The sequence below is a fragment of the Dipodomys merriami genome, unplaced genomic scaffold (genome assembly GCF_024711535.1).
Source record: "Dipodomys merriami isolate MVZ:Mamm:240054 unplaced genomic scaffold, mDipMer1.0.p SCAF_5, whole genome shotgun sequence".
Taxonomy (NCBI): Eukaryota; Metazoa; Chordata; class Mammalia; order Rodentia; family Heteromyidae; genus Dipodomys; species Dipodomys merriami.
This window is the reverse complement of record NW_027206068.1, coordinates 74653221-74671991: the sequence shown is the minus strand read 5'-3', so window position 1 is coordinate 74671991 and position 18771 is coordinate 74653221. Positions and strand designations below refer to the sequence as shown.

General features: G+C 38.9%; 1 protein-coding gene and 8 non-coding genes across 9 annotated transcripts in view; all 9 read left to right on the top strand.

Annotated features, from left to right (window-relative positions):
* Znf746 (zinc finger protein 746) overlaps nt 1-18771 on the top strand; it is a 143718-nt gene that overhangs the window by 41660 nt on the left and 83287 nt on the right. The gene's annotated exons all lie outside the window — the stretch shown is intronic.
* Trnac-gca (transfer RNA cysteine (anticodon GCA)) lies at nt 1970-2041 on the top strand. The gene has a single exon. It is a non-coding gene; the product is annotated as a tRNA-Cys (tRNA).
* On the top strand, nt 3417-3488 carry Trnac-gca (transfer RNA cysteine (anticodon GCA)). Its single transcript has one exon. It is a non-coding gene; the product is annotated as a tRNA-Cys (tRNA).
* Trnac-gca (transfer RNA cysteine (anticodon GCA)) lies at nt 7098-7169 on the top strand. Its single transcript has one exon. It is a non-coding gene; the product is annotated as a tRNA-Cys (tRNA).
* Nucleotides 8097-8168, top strand: Trnac-gca (transfer RNA cysteine (anticodon GCA)). Its single transcript has one exon. It is a non-coding gene; the product is annotated as a tRNA-Cys (tRNA).
* On the top strand, nt 10875-10946 carry Trnac-gca (transfer RNA cysteine (anticodon GCA)). The gene has a single exon. It is a non-coding gene; the product is annotated as a tRNA-Cys (tRNA).
* Nucleotides 12322-12393, top strand: Trnac-gca (transfer RNA cysteine (anticodon GCA)). Its single transcript has one exon. It is a non-coding gene; the product is annotated as a tRNA-Cys (tRNA).
* Nucleotides 15950-16021, top strand: Trnac-gca (transfer RNA cysteine (anticodon GCA)). Its single transcript has one exon. It is a non-coding gene; the product is annotated as a tRNA-Cys (tRNA).
* Nucleotides 16930-17001, top strand: Trnac-gca (transfer RNA cysteine (anticodon GCA)). Its single transcript has one exon. It is a non-coding gene; the product is annotated as a tRNA-Cys (tRNA).

Here is an 18771-nt window from a genome sequence, read left to right as displayed (position 1 = left end):
GAAGTTGTGTAGGCTCACATATATGGCTGATTAAGTAGAGTTCTTTTTTTTTTATTATATTTCACATTAATTATCTTTTATGACTTCTTTTTATAACTACCTAAAACACATTTCATGATGCCTCAGATTTATATAAACAATGATAGTTTATACCTTACATGAATTACAAACAGATTCTTGTAATAAAACTATTTTGGAGGAACAAAGTCTTAATTTCTACACTGAATGGAAGAGAAACAACCATTTAAAATGGAGGCTGGCCAATGAAGGCTTGCTCTGGCTTTGTGTGAAGCAAGTGGTACCTTACTTTACTCCTGAATTGTAAATATCCTTTATCTTCCAATCCCTCTTATCTGTGCAAAACACTAGTGTCTGAAACCACAGAATGTGCTCTGTGGTGTGTCTTATAGGCTCCTTCATAAAAATGGAAAGTTTTCCTTAACAATAGATGCACTTTTTATTTAGTGATTTTTTTCTTTAAAACCTTTCAATATTCCAGTTTTGTGACTACTCAGAAATTTGGCTTGGCATTGAACATTGGTCCCTTCCCCTTCCCAGTCTCAGCTGCCTGCTAACCATCCTGAGAAGATACCTGTAGTGTCAGCCTCCTTTCTGCCCCCTCCTTCCAGTCTCAGCCCTCTGCCCAATTCTGGCAGCCCTCTGGAGACTCCAGCTTTCCTAGAACTTCCTATCAGCATACACACCTGATAGATTTCCTAGACGCCATCTCTTAGACCTCCCTCACCTGGGGCCCTTGCAGCTCCAGGTTCTCTGTCTTCCCTGGAGACTTCACCTCTTTAGGGATCATCCCCCTCTGATCCCAGTGCTCCTCACCCTCACTCAGGTCTTCCAGGGTGTTTCACATGCCCTGACTTTCATGGACCATTTCAGAACCTGGATAACAAGCCTATTTCCCTCCCCTTACTATAATGTCCTTCCTGAGAGTGTCAAGAATTTAATGATGGTTGGCATGTGGCTTAGTGTTAGAGTGTTTGCCTAGCATGCATGAAGCCCTGGGTTCAATTCCTCAGTACTATATAATCAAAAAAAGCCGAAAATGGCGCTGTGGCTTAAGTGGTAGAGTGCTAGCCTTGAGCAAAAGAAGAGACGTTGCCTAGGCCTTGAATTCAAGCCCCAGAAAGAGCAAAAAAAAAAAAAAAAAAAAAAAAGGAATGTAATGCATGTAATGCTTAGACCGTTTCAGGTTTTGTAAGCCTAAAAAAGAATCAGAGAGAATATCTAAAGACAAAAGGTATTTCATATTGAGTACTTGCATTGCAGCATCTGTCTGTGTTAGCAGTTTGGATATTTTTCATCTTTTATGCCTGAATCGTATTCCACCTTGTGAATGTGCCATCATGTTCTAATCACTATTTGGATGGCTACCTTTAATCAGTATTTAGATGGTGGCAACTTTTCTACAAATTCAAAATAATGCAATGAACTTCCACAGACACATGTCTGTGTACAATTTCCTAAGTATTTCTGAAAAATAAAATCTTAAAGTGAGCTCGCTACCATATCATTTTTCCCAAGTAACATTTTTAATAGAAGAAATGTGTTCGATGTGGAACTGTTGAAGATAAATAAGAGCTGAACTCATGTATACTACCCTTATTGCTCTGAACTTTCTTTCATGCAGGAGGCAGTATTGTGACCTAGTAATACTAACATACCTAATTCAATGCATGGATTGTGGATGTAAATACTCTAGCTTATTACATTGTAGCTACTCAATAATTGGTATTGATGGAAAATTATCTGGATGATTTGAAGGTCTCAGCTGCACAAATCACCAAAGCCCCAATTGTACATACAGATATGATAGTGAAAGAAGAGAAAGAAGTCTGTAAAGGAGCTTGGAATCCAGAAGTTAGAAATATAAAGCCAACCATCCAAACCAGCAAGACTGCCTTGCTTTGGTGTCCTTGACTCATATAAAGAATAATTATACCCTTTCCTTAGATCAGGGGGTATAGCTCAGGGGTAGAGCATTTGACTGCAGATCAAGAGGTCCCTGGTTCAAATCCAGGTGCCCCCTGGCTAATCTTTTAGATGACACAGAGCATTCCTCTTGTATAATTAATTCTACTCAGGCCCTGCCTCTGACTTTGTTTCTGAAGATTGGGTTTATCTCCAATCAACGATACTTTGAAGAACAAGGACAAAGTCTTAACTGTTTCTTATTCTCAGCATGCATGAAATGACCTGGCAACTAACAAGGTCTTGAGTGTTAGTTGAGTGAATAAATGAAGAAAAGAAATAATGAGCATTCCCTTGGTGCCTTGGAATATGAGCTGTTGCTCTGGGCTGTATGTGAACTTCATGGACGGCTCAGAACCAGTATCTCTTGTCATCATTCTCTGTGGGCTAAGAAGAAACACCAGGCATCATTTCCAGGTTAAAGTCTGGTAGCTTCCCTATTCCCTATTGTAGAAACAGGGGGCTAAGGGACTCTACTTAAAGCTGCACAGGAATAGAGAGGAAGGCAGTTTCCAGTTTCTAGAAAATGTCCCTCAATAAAAGGCTATAAGTAGAAAAAAGACCACTATTGAAGGAGTATTAATGGGAGGTTGTATATAATAAGTGTGGATGTAACTCAAAAGCAGAACATTGGACTTCTGATCAAGAGGGCTCTGGTTCAACTCAAGTTCTCCCTTATAATCTCAGAAGATGCCTCATGGTGAGCCATTTCCCACCTTCCTGCACTCCATCTTACTGGTGCCTTTCACCTCACACTTTCAGTGAAGGAACAGTGGCACTTCAGAGCTAGCCACTGAGTGGTGAGCTGCATTTCTGAATTGCACAGATCCACAGAATGCAGACCTGTCTTCAGATATAGGTACTGCAGGTTTCTCAAGAGAAGTGAGGCTGGTTCTCTTCAGATTGAGGTTTTGTAATGTATAACAAAGAAATCAGATAGGCCAATACTAATGGTGAGGTTGTGGAGGAATCAGTGATGGTCTTCTGTCGGGAACCAAAAGTTGAGTATATCTGCATCATGAGCTTGACCATCTCGCTGGAACATCTCTCGAGGCTATTTACAGAATCTGGTCTTTGCATCCTGCCCCAAACAAAGACCAGGTAGCCGCTATTGACCACCTTTTCACATTGCCCTAAGTAAACATCTTGCAGCTGCTACAGCCAATGAAAAAGCCTCCTTATTCCAAGCATATAAATACCCCTGTGTGAAAAATAAAATTTGGCAGCTTGATCAGAATCCTTGTCTTGCTGTCATTCTTTGTGTCTCTTGTCCCTTCATTCCTTCTCGCTTAGGTTCACTGCCCTTGTTGACGTCCTGCAGGTCGGGACAGTCTTCCAACTCTAGAGAAAATCAGAAACTTCCAATATATGGAAGGAATGCTGGATGTAACTGGAAAGATGAAAAGTGCTTATGAGACATCTGCAATGGGAAAGGGGGTATAGCTCAGGGGTAGAGCATTTGACTGCAGATCAAGAGGTCTCTGGTTCAAATCCTGATGCCCCCTTCCACATCCTCTTTTTCCCATAGGAATTTTAGCTCACATTTTACTCTTTCTTCATTCATTACAGTTATCATCCTTTAAGCAGGTAGCTTTGTTCAACCTTCATATTTTATTTCCACTTTCTTCTTTCAGTCTGGTGTCCTTCTGATTCTTCATTTCTGGATCCTCTCCCTGTGCCTATGTCTAATAATTCCAACTCAATTGTCTGGTTCACTTGTTCCATCATGGAGAAAAGAGATTCTGTAGTGCTTTTGCTGCAAATGCCAACTATAGGTTGTCTCTGACAACTTCTAAATGACATCTATTCTGTCTACTCTAAAGGAGATGTGTGGCTGGTAGCCTAGGAAGGAGAGATTTGGCTATTTATGGTCTAACCAGACTGCAATGGGAAATGTCAGGGGGATTTAGGCAGTTTCTCTCTTTTTCTGTGCCTGCTAGACCCACTCAAGGACAGCCTCCAATACATGTAAAGAAGAGGGAAGGTGTTCTTCCAGTTAAGTGTATCAACTTCTATAAAGTTGTTCCTGAGCTGTCATTCTACTTTGTATTGCTGAATGTTACTACATAGGTAAAAGGGACTGACTGGGCTTCTTCTCAGACCACACGTGGGAAAAGAGCATTTGCATACAGAAAAAGAGGTCCCTGATTCAAGTCTAGATTATCTTTTTCTTGTCAGAAGACTATTATTGTTTAGGTCTCATTGCTTGCTATAAATCTGTATAAGTGATTATATACACTTGATTGACTTTTAGTAGGCCAAATGAATCTAGAAATTTGCCTGTTTTAAAGTTTCCAATTTAATTGAATATGGATTTTTATAATATTTCCTATTGGTCCTCTGGAATTCAGTGGTGTTTTTATACCCCCTTTCTCATTTTTAATTTTACTAAGTTGTTACTTTTCCATCTTCTGTCTAGTCAGACTGGCCAGGTATTTATCAATGTTATTTATCTTCTCAAAGAAGCAACTTTTTGTTTCATTGATTTTTTTGTATATTGTTTCTACATGTAGTTTTTTAAATTTCTGCCCTAACTTTTATTATATATTTCCACTTTACATTTTTTATTTGGCCTGTTCTTGTTTTTCTAGAAGCTTGAGATGCATCACTATAATATCTGCCTGAGACCTTTCTGGGTTTTGGGGTTTTTTTGGCTGTTGTTTTGCTTTTATTTTTTGGTGTCAGTCCTGGGGCTTGAACTCAGGGACTGGATGCTGTCCCTAAGTATTTGTGCTCAAGAATAGTGTTTTTCTACTGAGCACATCTGAGCACAGCTCCACATCCAGCTATTCTCTAGTTAACTGGAGATAGGCGTGTCATGAACTTTCCTGCCAGGCTGGCTTTAAACTGTAATCCTCAGGTCTGAACCTTTTATGCAGCTGGGATTACAAGTGTGAGCTGCTACAGCAGCTTGTGTTTTGTTTTTTTTTTAACAAAAGGGTAATATCTATAAACTTTCCTTTTGGTCATGACTTTACTGCACCCCAGAAATTCTGGTAAGCTGTGCTTTAACAGGATTTTAGGAATTTTTATTTATTCTATGGCCTATTGGTCAACAACTTTTTGTTCAATATCTATGTGTTGTAATATCTTCTATAATTTCTTTGACTGTTCATTTCTAGTCTCATTCTATTGCTGTCTGATAGAGTATAGGCATTATTTCAATTTTAAAATATATTCTAAGATCATATTTTAGAAAATACCATCTAATCTGTTGAAAGATCCATTCGATTTCAAAAAGAATGTGTATTGTACAATGGTTGGTGATGTATTCTATAAATGTTTATTAAAGCAATATGTTCTACAGTATCATTTAATTATACTGTTATTTTTAATCTGTGTAAGTGATTTGGGGGTATGGAACTCTTTCAGTATTATAGTGCTAGGGTCTGTATATGCTCATAAGATATATTTGCTTAAAGACATTTGGGTGCACAAACTTTTGGATTCTATCGTTGACTGTTATTTCTTCTTCTTTATGCTCTTTATTAATATGAAGTTGCTGTCATTGTCTCTTCATCCTAGTTGTAGTTTAAAGTATGTTTTATCATATATGTAACTACTCCTACTTACTTTAAGCCTATATATGTTTTTCCCAGTGAGATGTGTTTCTTGTTGGCAATAATGGTTGGGTCTTACATTTTAATACAAGTTGCCATTTTTCTATTTATTAGACAGTATTCATATTAAAGTATGTCGGAGCCAGGTGTCAATGGCTCACATCTTTAAAACTAGCTACTGGGGAATCTGATATCTGAGGACTACAGTTCAAAGCAGGCCTGGGCAGGAAAATATGTTAGATTCTTATCTCCAATAAAAATTACAAAAGGAGGAGGAGAAAAAGGAGGAGGAAGAGGAGGAATCCAGAAGTGGAACTGTGAAGTAAGTGCTAGAATATTAGCCTTAGAAAATCAAGCTCACGAACAGAGTCCAAGCCCTGAGTTAAAGCTCCAGGACAAATACAGAAAACAAAACAAATATGTTGGATTTCCTGTCCTTTTGTTGTCTTATAATGCTTCATTTCTATTTCTCTTTTGTTCGTGTATTCATCTAGCAGTGTTCTCTCATGTATTTTTTCTGTGTGTAGGACTATTTCCTTCTATGCCCCCCCCCTTTTTTTAGAATTAGTGTCGAGAAATCTGCTTCTCTTATAATGGGATTTCATTTATATGTGTCTTGTTGATTCTCCTTTGCAGTTCAATAAGCTTTTTTTGTTGTGTATTTCTAGCAATCCTTCTTCTCTGATCATTCCTGTTTGTTTAGTATTCCCCACCGCCCTTGATGTGATGACACAGTTCTGCTATTATTCATTGAATAGATTTTTTAGGTCTTTAGTTTACGTCTCATCATCTGTGCCCATGATTCATAAGTTTGGTCTTCCAGACACTTTTTCTTAGCAGGTTTTTTTAAAAAATGTCTTTGACTAATTGATCTGATTCTTATGCTTTATTTTCAATTTCTATACTATACTTTCAACTTGTTCTATTTTACGATGTCATCAAATTTATGTGGGCTATTAAGCTCTGCATTTTCTATACTTCAATTGGATATTTTCAAGATTTATTTTCATTGACTTTTTCTTTCTTCTTCTACATTGTCTTCTTCATTTCGTTCAACTCGTTATTTGAACTGTTTGAGCTCAGTCAATTGTTAATTCCTCTATAAATATGATATGAAGTATACCAGAGAGAGGAAAAGTTTAAATCATTAGCTCCAAACTCTCTGTGAATCTGAATGTCCTCAGAGCTTATTAGAGACTACCTTCATCACAGGTCATTTCCCAGAGACCGTGTTGTAGAAGTTCTGAGTTGGAATCCTCCAGTTTTTCTTTGAGCTCTGCTCCAGTCCTCATTTCCAAAAGTTTTCTGTGGAGCCAATTCTCTCTGTCACTCATCTAGATGAGTCTGAAAGACATGCTGACAGCAAGCCCCCATGAATTAATGCTTCTGCCATGCCAGGAACTAGGGAGGAATATTCTGGTTATTGTAGAGGCAGCAGTCATAAGTGCAGAGACAGTATATGATGACAGAGAACCTGGCAGTGATAATCACAGGTTGGCAACTAGTATGTGGTCATGAAGGCTTAGTGTGCTTATTAGACATACGTAAGTAGGTGGGGGTATAGCTCAGGGGTAGAGCATTTGACTGCAGATCAAGAGGTCCCTGGTTCAAATCCAGGTGCCCCCTTTCTAGAATTTTTTTAGATGCCAGAGACAAAAATGCCTAAAGTAGAGAATCATCATCATCATCATCATCATCATCATCATCATCATCATCATCATCATCATCATCATCATCATCATAATGGGCCTTGACACTCATATTGGCCCTAATGCTCCAATGTTGTCCCAGAAGGAATGACCTGTAGTATGTCCTTCTGAATCCTATGCTCTACGCAGGTCCTTTCTGAGTCATTTCTGAAAGGATTCAGCTGATCTGTCTATGGCTAGTTACACTACACCATAGACTTAGCTCAAGGAAAAGTCTTTGCCACTCATTGTGGGAAATCTGTGAGGTCATGGGCTTTTACTGGGAAAAGTCTTGTCAGCTATATAGGAACTCTTGTATGGACCACTGTTTACCATGCTCTTTGATCCATGACCCACAGGCTGCTGCTTAGCTTCCTAACACTTCCGTAGAAATGTTTTTACATATAGGTTTATTTGGATTAAATCGTTTTGAAGGCTGAGGACAGTATTTTATCTGTTGCTATGTGCTTGACATGGATTATAGGACCTGTCACCCAAAATTCTAGACTTTTGTTGAGTCGATGAGTCATGCCATGAAACAATTTTCTTCCTCTTGAGTCCTTGGAACATGGGGCTCTCCTTGGGCTATGAGCTACTTGATTTAGAGCCTAATCATTCTCTATGGATTTAGGGTGAATATCAGAATCAGGTGCCCTTTTCAGGTCACAGGTGGTCCCTCACCAGAACTCAAGAGAGGAGTAAGGCAGGCTAGTTAAGTTTGGAGAGGGGAAATGTATGAAGACAGATTGCATTGGGAAAAGCTTGTAAGTTTCTTGAACAGGAAAGGTGATACTGGTAATAAATATTTTGGTAGTGGGTGTGGTGCCATAGTGGAAGAAGTGCTAATGAATGATTATATGTAATTGGGGGTATAGCTCAGGGGTAGAGCATTTGACTGCAGATCAAGAGGTCCCTGGTTCAAATCCAGGTGCCCCCTATTTTCTCCTCAGTAGATATCAGAATAATCTTTTTTTTTCTGGAACTAGTAAATTGGGAGGCTTCACTATGCTCGTTTTAAATGTAAATTAGAATCATTTTAAGAGCCTATAAAAGCACCATTCCCACGCCCCACACCCAGACCAATTAAATCAGGACATATTAGGGGGATTCAGGTACAGTAAAAATCTCCCCAGTGTCCTGGAGACTGTAGCTGAGGTGAGAACCAGTTTGGTGGAAGTTCTGGGAAGTCTTCCCTGTCTGAAACTTCCTCATTCCAGCTCTGGCTGTCATCTGTGTTCTGAACCTTGTGTCTATGACATTCCCTTATGCTGTGTGCATCCTCATCATGAAAAACACTTTATTATGTGTACAAAATCCTTATGTGCACAACACTGACCACTGGATTGAACAGAATCTTCCAGGGATAATTGTTTTTTTCAGTACTTTTTAGTTTTCTTAAATTTTACTTTATCCATGCATTCACCCAGGAGTTGGGTTAAATTAATCTTGTTTCACACCCATCAGCATCTATGGCCCAGTGAGAGGGCCTTCATCAGTCTTAGAGAGTTGGCAGAGAGTGAAGTATCAGCATAGTAAGTAAATTCTGTCTTGTGTCTAGGTTATGTGCCAGTTAAAGTAAACATTATGTCTTAGTCAAGGTTTAAAGAAAATCCCTATACAAACGATGAGTATACTTTATCAACAATCTCAATACTGAAGACTGTAATGGCTTCCTGTGAGTTTTGTAAATTAGATTACTCTTTTTCATAGAACATCTCAGAAGTTGTATGGGCTCACATATATAGCTGATTAAGTAGAGTTCATTTTTTAAATTATATTTCACTTTAATTATCTTTTATGACTTCTTTTTATATCTACCTAAAACACATTTCATGATGCCTCAGATTTATATAAACAATGATAGTTTATACCTTACATGAATTACAAACAGATTCTTGTAATAAAACTATTTTGGAGGAACAAAGTCTTAATTTCTACAGTGAATGGAAGAGAAACAATGATTTAAAATGATGACTGGCCAATGAAGGCTTGCTCTGGCTTTGTGTGAAGCAAGTGGTACCTTACTTTACTCCTGAATTGTAAATATCCTTTATCCTCCAATCCCTCTTATGTGTGCAAAACACTAGTGTCTGAAACCACAGAATGTGCTCTGTAGTGTTTCTTATAGGCTCCTTCATAAAAATGGAAACTTTTCCTTAACAATAGACTCACTTTTTATTTAGTGCTTCTTGTTCCTTAAAACCTTTCAATATTCAAGTTTTGTGACTACTCAGAAATTTGGCTTGGAATTGAACATTGGTCCCTTCCCCTTCCCAGCCTCAGCTGCCTGCTAACCATCCTGAGAAGATATCTGTAGTGTCAGCCTCCTTTCTGCCCCCTCCTTCCAGTCTCAGCCCTCTGCCCAATTCTTGCAGCCCTCTGGAGACTCCAGCTTTCCTAGAACTTCCCATCAGCATACACACCTGATAGATTTCATAGACACCATCTCTTAGACCTCCTTCACCTGGGGCCCCTACAGCTCCAGGTTCTCGGTCTTCCCTTGAGACTTCACCTCTTTAGGGATCATCCCCTTCTGATCCCCATGCTCCTCAGGTCTTCCAGGGTGTTTCACATGCCCTGACGTTCATGGACCATTTAAGAACCTGGATAACAAGCCTATTTTCCTCCCCTTACTATAATGTCCTTCCTGAGAGTTTCAAGAACTTAATGATGGCTGGCATGTGGCTTAGTGTTAGAGTGTTTGCCTAGGATGCATGAAGCCCTGGGTTCAATTCCTCAGTACTATATAATCAAAAAAAGCCGAAAATGGTGCTGTGGCTTAAGTGGTAGAGTGCTAGCCTTGAGCAAAAGAAGAGACATTGCCTAGGCCTTGAATTCAAGCCCCAGAAAGAGCAAAAAAAAAAAAAAAAAAAAAAAAGGAATATAATGCTTAGACCGTTTCAGGTTTTGTAAGCCTAAAAAAGAATCAGAGAGAATATCTAAAGACAAAAGGTATTTCATATTGAGTACTTGCATTGCAGCATCTGTCTGTGTTAGCAGTTTGGATATTTTTCATCTTTTATGCCTGAATCGTATTCTACCTTGGCAATGTGCCATCATGTTCTAATCACTATTTGGATGGCTACCTTTAATCAGTATTTAGATGGTGGCAACTTTTCTACAAATTCAAAATAATGCAATGAACTTCCACAGACACATGTCTGTGTACACTTTCCTAAGTATTTCTGAAAAATAAAATCCTAAAGTGAGCTCGCTACCATATCATTTTTCCCAAGTAATATTTTTAATAGAAGAAATGTGTTCCATGTGGAACTGTTGAAGATAAATAAGAGCTGAACTCATGTATACTACCCTTATTGCTCTGAACTTTCTGTCATGCAGGAGGCAGTATTGTGACCTAGTAATACTAACATACCTAATTCAATGCATGGATTGTGGATGTAAATACTCTAGCTTATTACATTGTAGCTACTCAATAATTGGTATTGATGTAAAATTATCTGGATGATTTGCAGGTCTCAGCTGCACAAATCACCAAAACCCCAATTGTACATACAGATATGATAGTGAAAGAAGAGAAAGAAGTCTGTAAAGGAGCTTGGAATCCAGAAGTTAGAAATATAAAGCCAACCATCCAAACCAGCAAGACTGCCTTGCTTTGGTATCCTTGACTCATAGATCAGGGGGTATAGCTCAGGGGTAGAGCATTTGACTGCAGATCAAGAGGTCCCTGGTTCAAATCCAGGTGCCCCCTGGCTAATCTTTTAGATGACACAGAGCACTCCTCTTGTATAATTAATTCTACTCAGGCCCTGCCTCTGACTTTGTTTCTGGAAGATTGGGTTTATCTCCAATCGACGATACTTTGAAGAACAAGGACAAAGTCTTACCTGTTACTTATTCTCAGCATGCATGAAATGACCTGGCAACTAACAAGGTCTTGAGTGTTAGTTGAGTGAATAAATGAAGAAAAGAAATAATGAGCACTCCCTTGGTGCCTTGGAATATGAGCTGTTGCTCTGGGCTGCATGTGAGCTTCATGGAAGGCTCAGAACCAGTATCTCTTGTCATCATTCTGTGTGGGCTAAGAAGAAACACCAGGCATCATTTCCAGGTTAAAGTCTGGTAGCTTCCCTATTCCCTATTGGAGAAACAGGGGGCTAAGGGACTCTACTTAAAGCTGCACAGGAATAGAGAGGAAGGCAGTTTCCAGTTTCTAGAAAATGTCCCTCAATAAAAGGCTATAAGTAGAAAAAAGACCACTATTGAAGGAGTATTAATGGGAGGTTGTATATAATAAGTGTGGATGTTACTCAAAAGCAGAACATTGGACTTCTGATCAAGAGGGCTCTGGTTCAACTCAAGTTCTCCCTTATAATCTCAGAAGATGCCTCATGGTGAGCCATTTCCCACCTTCCTGCACTCCATCTTACTGGTGCCTTTCACCTCACACTTTCAGTGAAGGAACAGTGGCACTTCAGAGCTAGCCACTGAGTGGTGAGCTGCATTTCTGAATTGCACAGATCCACAGAAAGCAGAACTGTCTTCAGATATAGGTACTGCAGGTTTCTCAAATATGTGAGGCTGGTTCTCTTCAGTTTGAGGTTTTGTAATGTATAACAAAGAAATCAGATAGGCCAATACTAAAGGTGAGGTTGTGGAGGAATCAGTGATGGTCTTCTGTCGGGAGCCAAAAGTTGAGTCTATCTGCATCATGAGCTTGACTATCTCGCTGGAACATCTCTCGAGGCTATTTACAGAATCTGGTCTTTGCATCCTGCCCCAAACAAAGACCAGGTAGCCGATATTGACCACCTTTTCACATTGCCCTAAGCAAACATCTTGCAGCTGCTACAGCCAATGAAAAAGCCTCCTTATTCCAAGCATATAAATACCCCTGTGTGAAAAATAAAATTTGGCAGCTTGATCAGAATCCTTGTCTTGCTGCCATTCTTTGTGTCTCTTGTCCCTTCATTCCTTCTCGCTTAGGTTCACTGCCCTTGTTGACGTCCTGCGGGTCGGGACAGTCTTCCAACTCTAGAGAAAATCAGAAACTTCCAATATATGGAAGGAATGCTGGATGTAACTGGAAAGATGAAAAGTGCTTATGAGACATCTGCAATGGGAAAGGGGGTATAGCTCAGGGGTAGAGCATTTGACTGCAGATCAAGAGGTCTCTGGTTCAAATCCAGATGCCCCCTTCCACATCCTCTTTTTCCCATAGGAATTTTAGCTCACATTTTACTCTTTCTTCATTCATTACAGTTATCATCCTTTAAGCAGGTAGCTTTGTTCAACCTTCATATTTTATTTCCACTTTCCTCCTTCAGTCTGGTGTCCTTCCGATTCTTCATTTCTGGTGCCTATGTCTAATAATTCCAACTCAATTGTCTGGTTCACTTGTTCCATCATGGAGAAAAGAGATTCTGTAGTGCTTTTGCTGCAAATGCCAACGATGGGTGCTCTCTGACAACTTCTAAATGACATCTATTCTGTCTACTCTGAAGGAGATATGTGGCTGGTAGCCTAGGAAGGAGAGATTTGGCTATTTATGGTCTAACCAGACTGCAATGGGAAATGTCAGGGGGATTTAGGCAGCTTCTCTCTTTTTCTGTGGCTGCTAGACCCACTCAAGGACAGCTTCCAATACATGTAAAGAAGAGGGAAGGTGTTCTTCCAGTTAAGTGTATCAACTTCTATAAAGTTGTTCCTGAGCTGTCATTCTACTTTGCATTGCTGAATGTTACTACATAGGTAAAAGGGACTGACTGGGCTTCTTCTCAGACCACACGTGGGAAAAGAGCATTTGCATACAGAAAAAGAGGTCCCTGATTCAAGTCTAGATTATCTTTTTCTTGTCAGAAGACTATTATTGTTAGGTCTCATTGCTTGCTATAAATCTGTATAAGTGATTATATACAGTTGATTGACTTTTAGTAGGCCAAATGAATCTAGAAATTTGCCTGTTTTAAAGTTTCCAATTTAATTGAATATGGATTTTTATAATATTTCCTATTGGTCCTCTGGAATTCAGTGGTGTTTTTATACCCCCTTTCTCATTTTTAATTTTACTAAGTTGTTATTTTTCCATCTTCTGTCTAGTCAGACTGGCCAGGTATTTATCAATGTTATTTATCTTCTCAAAGAAGCAACTTTTTGTTTCATTGATTTTTTTGTATATTGTTTCTACATTTAGTTTTTTAAATTTCTGCCCTAACTTTTATTATACATTTCCACTTTACATTTTTTATTTGGCCTGTTCTTGTTTTTCTAGAAGCTTGAGATGCATCACTTTAATATCTGCCTGAGACCTTTCTGGGTTTTGGGGTTTTTTTGGCTGTTGTTTTGCTTTTATTTTTTGGTGTCAGTCCTGGGGCTTGAACTCAGGGACTGGATGCTGTCCCTAAGTATTTGTGCTCAAGAATAGTGTTTTTCTACTGAGCACATCTGAGCACAGCTCCACATCCTGCTTTTCTCTAGTTAACTGGAGATAGGCGTGTCATGAACTTTCCTGCCAGGCTGGCTTTAAACTGTAATCCTCAGGTCTCAACCTTTTATGTAGCTGGGATTACAAGTGTGAGCTGCTACAGCAGCTTGTGTTTTTTTTTTTTTTTTTTTAACAAAAGGGTAATATCTATAAACTTTCCTTTTGGTCATGACTTTACTGCACCCCAAAAGTTCTGGTAAGCTGTGCTTTAACAGGATTTTAGGAATTTTTATTTATTCTATGGCCTATTGGTCAACAACTTTTTGTTCAATATCTATGTGTTGTAATATCTTCTGTAATTTCTTTGACTGTTCATTTCTAGTCTCATTCTATTGCTGTCTGATAGAGTATAGGCATTATTTCAATTTTAAAATATATTCTAAGATCATATTTTAGAAAATACAATCTAATCTGGTGAAAGATCCATTCGATTTCAAAAAGAATGTGTATTGTACAATGGTTGGTGATGTATTCTATAAATGTCTATTAAATCAATTTGTTCTACAGTATCATTTAATTATGCTGTTATTTTTAATCTGTGTAAGTGATTTGGGAGTATGGAACTCTTCCAGTATTATAGTGCTAGGGTCTGTATATGCTCATAAGAAGTATTTGCTTAAAGACATTTGGGTGAACAAACTTTTGGATTCTATCATTGACTGTTATTTCTTCTTCTTTATGCTCTTTATTAATATGAAGTTGCTGTCATTGTCTCTTCATCCTAGTTGTAGTTTAAAGTATGTTTTATCATATATGTAACTACTCCTACTTACTTTAAGCCTATATTTGTTTTCCCAGTGAGATGTGTTTCTTGTAGGCAATAATGGTTGGGTCTTACATTTTAATACAATTTGCCATTTTTCTATTTATTAGACAGTATTCATATTAAAGTATGTTGGAGCCAGGTGTCAATAGCTCGCATCTTTAAAACTAGCTACTGAGGAATCTGATATCTGAGGACTGCAGTTCAAAGCAGGCGTAGGCAGGAAAATATGTTAAATTCTTATCTCCAATAAAATTTACAAAAGGAGGACAAAGAGGATGAATCCAGAAGTGGAACTGTGAAGTAAGTGCTAGAATATTCGCCTTAGAAAAGCAAGCTCAAGAACAGAGTCCAAGCCCTGAGTTAAAGCTCCAGGACAAATACAAAAAACAAAACAAATATGTTGGATTTCCTGTCCTTTTGTTGTCTTATAATGCTTCATTTCTTTTTCTCTTTTGTTTGTGTATTCATCTAGCAGTGTTCTCTCATGTATTTTTTCTGTGTGTAGGACTATTTCCTTCTATGGCCCCCCCCTTTTTTTAGAATTAGTGTCGAGAAATCTGCTTCTCTTATAATGGGATTTCTTTTATATGTGTCTTGTTGATTCTCCTTTGCAGTTCAATAAGCTTTTTTGTTGTGTATTTCTAGCAATCCTTCTTTTCTGATCATTCCTGTTTGTTTAGTATTCCCCACCGCCCTTGATGTGATGACACAGTTCTGCTATTATTCATTGAATAGATTTTTTAGGTCTTTAGTTTACGTCTCATCATCTGTGCCCATGATTCATAAGTTTGGTCTTCCAGACACTTTTTCTTAGCAGGTTTTTTTTTTAATGTCTTTGACTAATTGTCTGATTCTTATGCTTTATTTTCAATTTCTATACTATACTTTCAACTTGTTCTATTTTACTATGTTATCAAATTTATGTGGGCTATTAAGCTCTGCATTTTCTATACTTCAATTGGATATTTTCAAGATTTATTTTCATTGACTTTTTCTTTCTTCTTCTACATTGTCTTCTTCATTTCGTTCAACTCGTTATTTGAACTGTTTGAGCTCAGTCAATTGAAGTATACCAGAGAGAGGAAAAGTTTAAATTATTAGCTCCAAACTCTCTGTGAATCTGAATGTCCTCAGAGCTTATTAGAGACCACCTTCATCACAGGTCACTTCCCAGAGACCGTGTTGTAGAAGTTCTGAGTTGGAATCCTCCAGTTTTTCTTTGAGCTCTGCTCCAGTCCTCATTTCCAAAAGTTTTCTGTGGAGCCAATTCTCTCTGTTACTCATCTAGATGAGTCTGAAAGACATGCTGACAGCAAGCCCCCATGATTTAATGCTTCTGCCATGCCAGGAACTAGGGAGGAATATTCTGGTTATTGTAGAGGCAGCAGTCATAAGTGCAGAGACAGTATATGATGACAGAGAACCTGGCAGTGATAATCACAGGTTGGCAACTAGTATGTGGTCATGAAGGCTTAGTGTGCTTATTAGACATACGTAAGTAGGTGGGGGTATAGCTCAGGGGTAGAGCATTTGACTGCAGATCAAGAGGTCCCTGGTTCAAATCCAGGTGCCCCCTTTCTAGAATCTTTTTTAGATGCCAGAGACAAAAATGCCTAAAGTAGAGAATCATCATCATCATCATCATCATCATCATCATCACCATCATCATCATAATGGGCCTTGACACTCATATTGGCCCTAATGCTCCAATGTTGTCCCAGGAAGGAATGACCTGTAGTATGTCCTTCTGAATCCTATGCTCTACGCAGGTCCTTTCTGAGTCATTTCTGAAAGGATTCAGCTGATCTGTCTATGGCTAGTTACACTACACCATAGACTTAGCTCAAGGAAAAGTCTTTGCCACTCATTGTGGGAAATCTGTGAGGTCATGGGCTTTTACTGGGAAAAGTCTTGTCAGCTATATAGGAACTCTTGTATGGACCACTGTTTACCATGCTCTTTGATCCATGACCCACAGGCTGCTGCTTAGCTTCCTAACACTTCCGTAGAAATGTTTTTACATATAGGTTTATTTGGATTAAATCGTTTTGAAGGCTGAGGACAGTATTTTATCTGTTGCTATGTGCTTGACATGGATTATAGGACCTGTCACCCAAAAGTCTAGACTTTTGTTGAGTCGATGAGTCATGCCATGAAACAATTTTCTTCCTCTTGAGTCCTTGGAACATGGGGCTCTCCTTGGGCTATGAGCTACTTGATTTAGAGCCTAATCATTCTCTATGGATTTAGGGTGAATATCAGAATCAGGTGCCCTTTTCAGGTCACAGGTGGTCCCTCACCAGAACTCAAGAGAGGAGTAAGGCAGGCTAGTTAAGTTTGGAGAGGGGAAATGTATGAAGACAGATTGCATAGGGAAAAGCTTGTAAGTTTCTTGAACAGGAAAGGTGATACTGGTAATAAATATTTTGGTAGTGGGTGTGGTGCCATAGTTGAAGAAGTGCTAATGAAAGATTATATGTAATTGGGGGTATAGCTCAGGGGTAGAGCATTTGACTGCAGATCAAGAGGTCCCTGGTTCAAATCCAGGTGCCCCCTATTTTCTCCTCAGTAGATATCAGAATAATCTTTTTTTTTCTGGAACTAGTAAATTGGGATGCTTCACTATGCTCGTTTTAAATGTAAATTAGAATTATTTTAAGAGCATATAAAAGCACCATTCCCACGCCCCACCCCAGACCAATTAAATAAGGACATATTAGTGCAGCTCAGGTACAGTAAAAATCTCCCCAGTGTCTTTGAGACTGTAGCTGAGGTGAGAACCAGTTTGGTGGAAGTTCTGGGAAGTCTTCCCTGTCTGAAGCTTCCTCATTCCAGCTCTGGCTGTCATCTGTGTTCTGAACCTTGTGTCTATGACATTCCCTTATGCTGTGTGCATCCTCATCATGAAAAACACTTTCTTATGTGCAAAATCCTTATGTGCACAACACTGACCACTGGATTGAATGGAATCTTCCAGGGATAATTGTTTTTTTCAGTACTTCCTTTATCCATGCATTCACCCTGGAGTTGCGTTAAATTAATCTTGTTTCACAGCCATCAGCATCTATGGCCCAGTGAGAGGACCTTCATCAGTCTTAGAGAGTTGGCAGAGAGTGAAGTATCAGCATAGTAAGTAAATTCTGTCTTGTGTCTAGCTTATGTGCCAGTGAAAGTAAACATTATGTCTTAGTCAAGCTTTAAAGAAAATCCCTATAGAAAGGATCAGTGTACTTTATCAACTATTTCAAAACTGAAGACTGTAATGGCTTTCTAAGATTTTTGTAAAACAAATTACTCTTTTTGGTAGAGCATCTCAGAAGTTGTGTGGGCTCACATATATAGCTGATTGAGTACAGTTCATGATTTTTTATATTTCACATTAATCATCTTTTATGACTTCTTTTTATAACTACCTTAAACACATTTCATGATGCCTCAGATTTATATAAACAATGATAGTTTATACCTTACATGAATTACAAACAGATTCTTGTAATAAAACTATTTTGGAGGAACAAAGTCTTAATTTCTACAGTGAATGGGAGAGAAACAACCATTTAAAATGGAGGCTGGTCAATTAAGGCTTGCTCTGGCTTTGTGTGAAGCAAGTGGTGCCTTACTTATTCCTGAATTGTAAATATCCTTTGTCCTCCAATCCCTCTTGTCTGTGCAAAACACTAGTGTCTGAAACCACAGAATGTGCTCTGTAGTGTGCCTTATAGGCTCCTTCATAAAAATGGAAAGTTTTTCTTAACAATAGACTCACTTTTTATTTAGTGCTTCTTGTTCCTTAATACCTTTCAGTATTCCAGTTTTGTGACTACTCAGAAATTTGGCTTGGCATTGAACATTGGTCCCTTCCCCTTCCCAGCCTCAGCTGCCTGCTAACCATCCTGAGAAGATATCTGTAGTGTCAGCCTCCTTTCTGCCCCCTCCTTCCAGTCTCAGCCCTCTGCCCAATTCTGGCAGCCCTCTGGAGACTCCAGCTTTGCTAGAACTTCCCATCAGCATACACACCTGATAGATTTCCTAGACACCATCTCTTAGACCTCCCTCACCTGGGGCCCCTGCAGCTCCAGGTTCTCTGTCTTCCCTGGAGACTTCACCTCTTTAGGGATCATCCCCCTCTGATCCCCGTGCTCCTCACCCTCACTCAGGTCTTCGAGGGTGTTTCACATGCCCTGACTTTCATGGACCATTTCAGAACCTGGATAACAATCGTATTTTCCTCCCCTTTCTATAATGTCCTTCCTGAGAGTGTCAAGAATTTAATGATGGCTGGCATGTGGCTTAGTGTTCGAGTGTTTGCCTAGCATGCATGAAGCC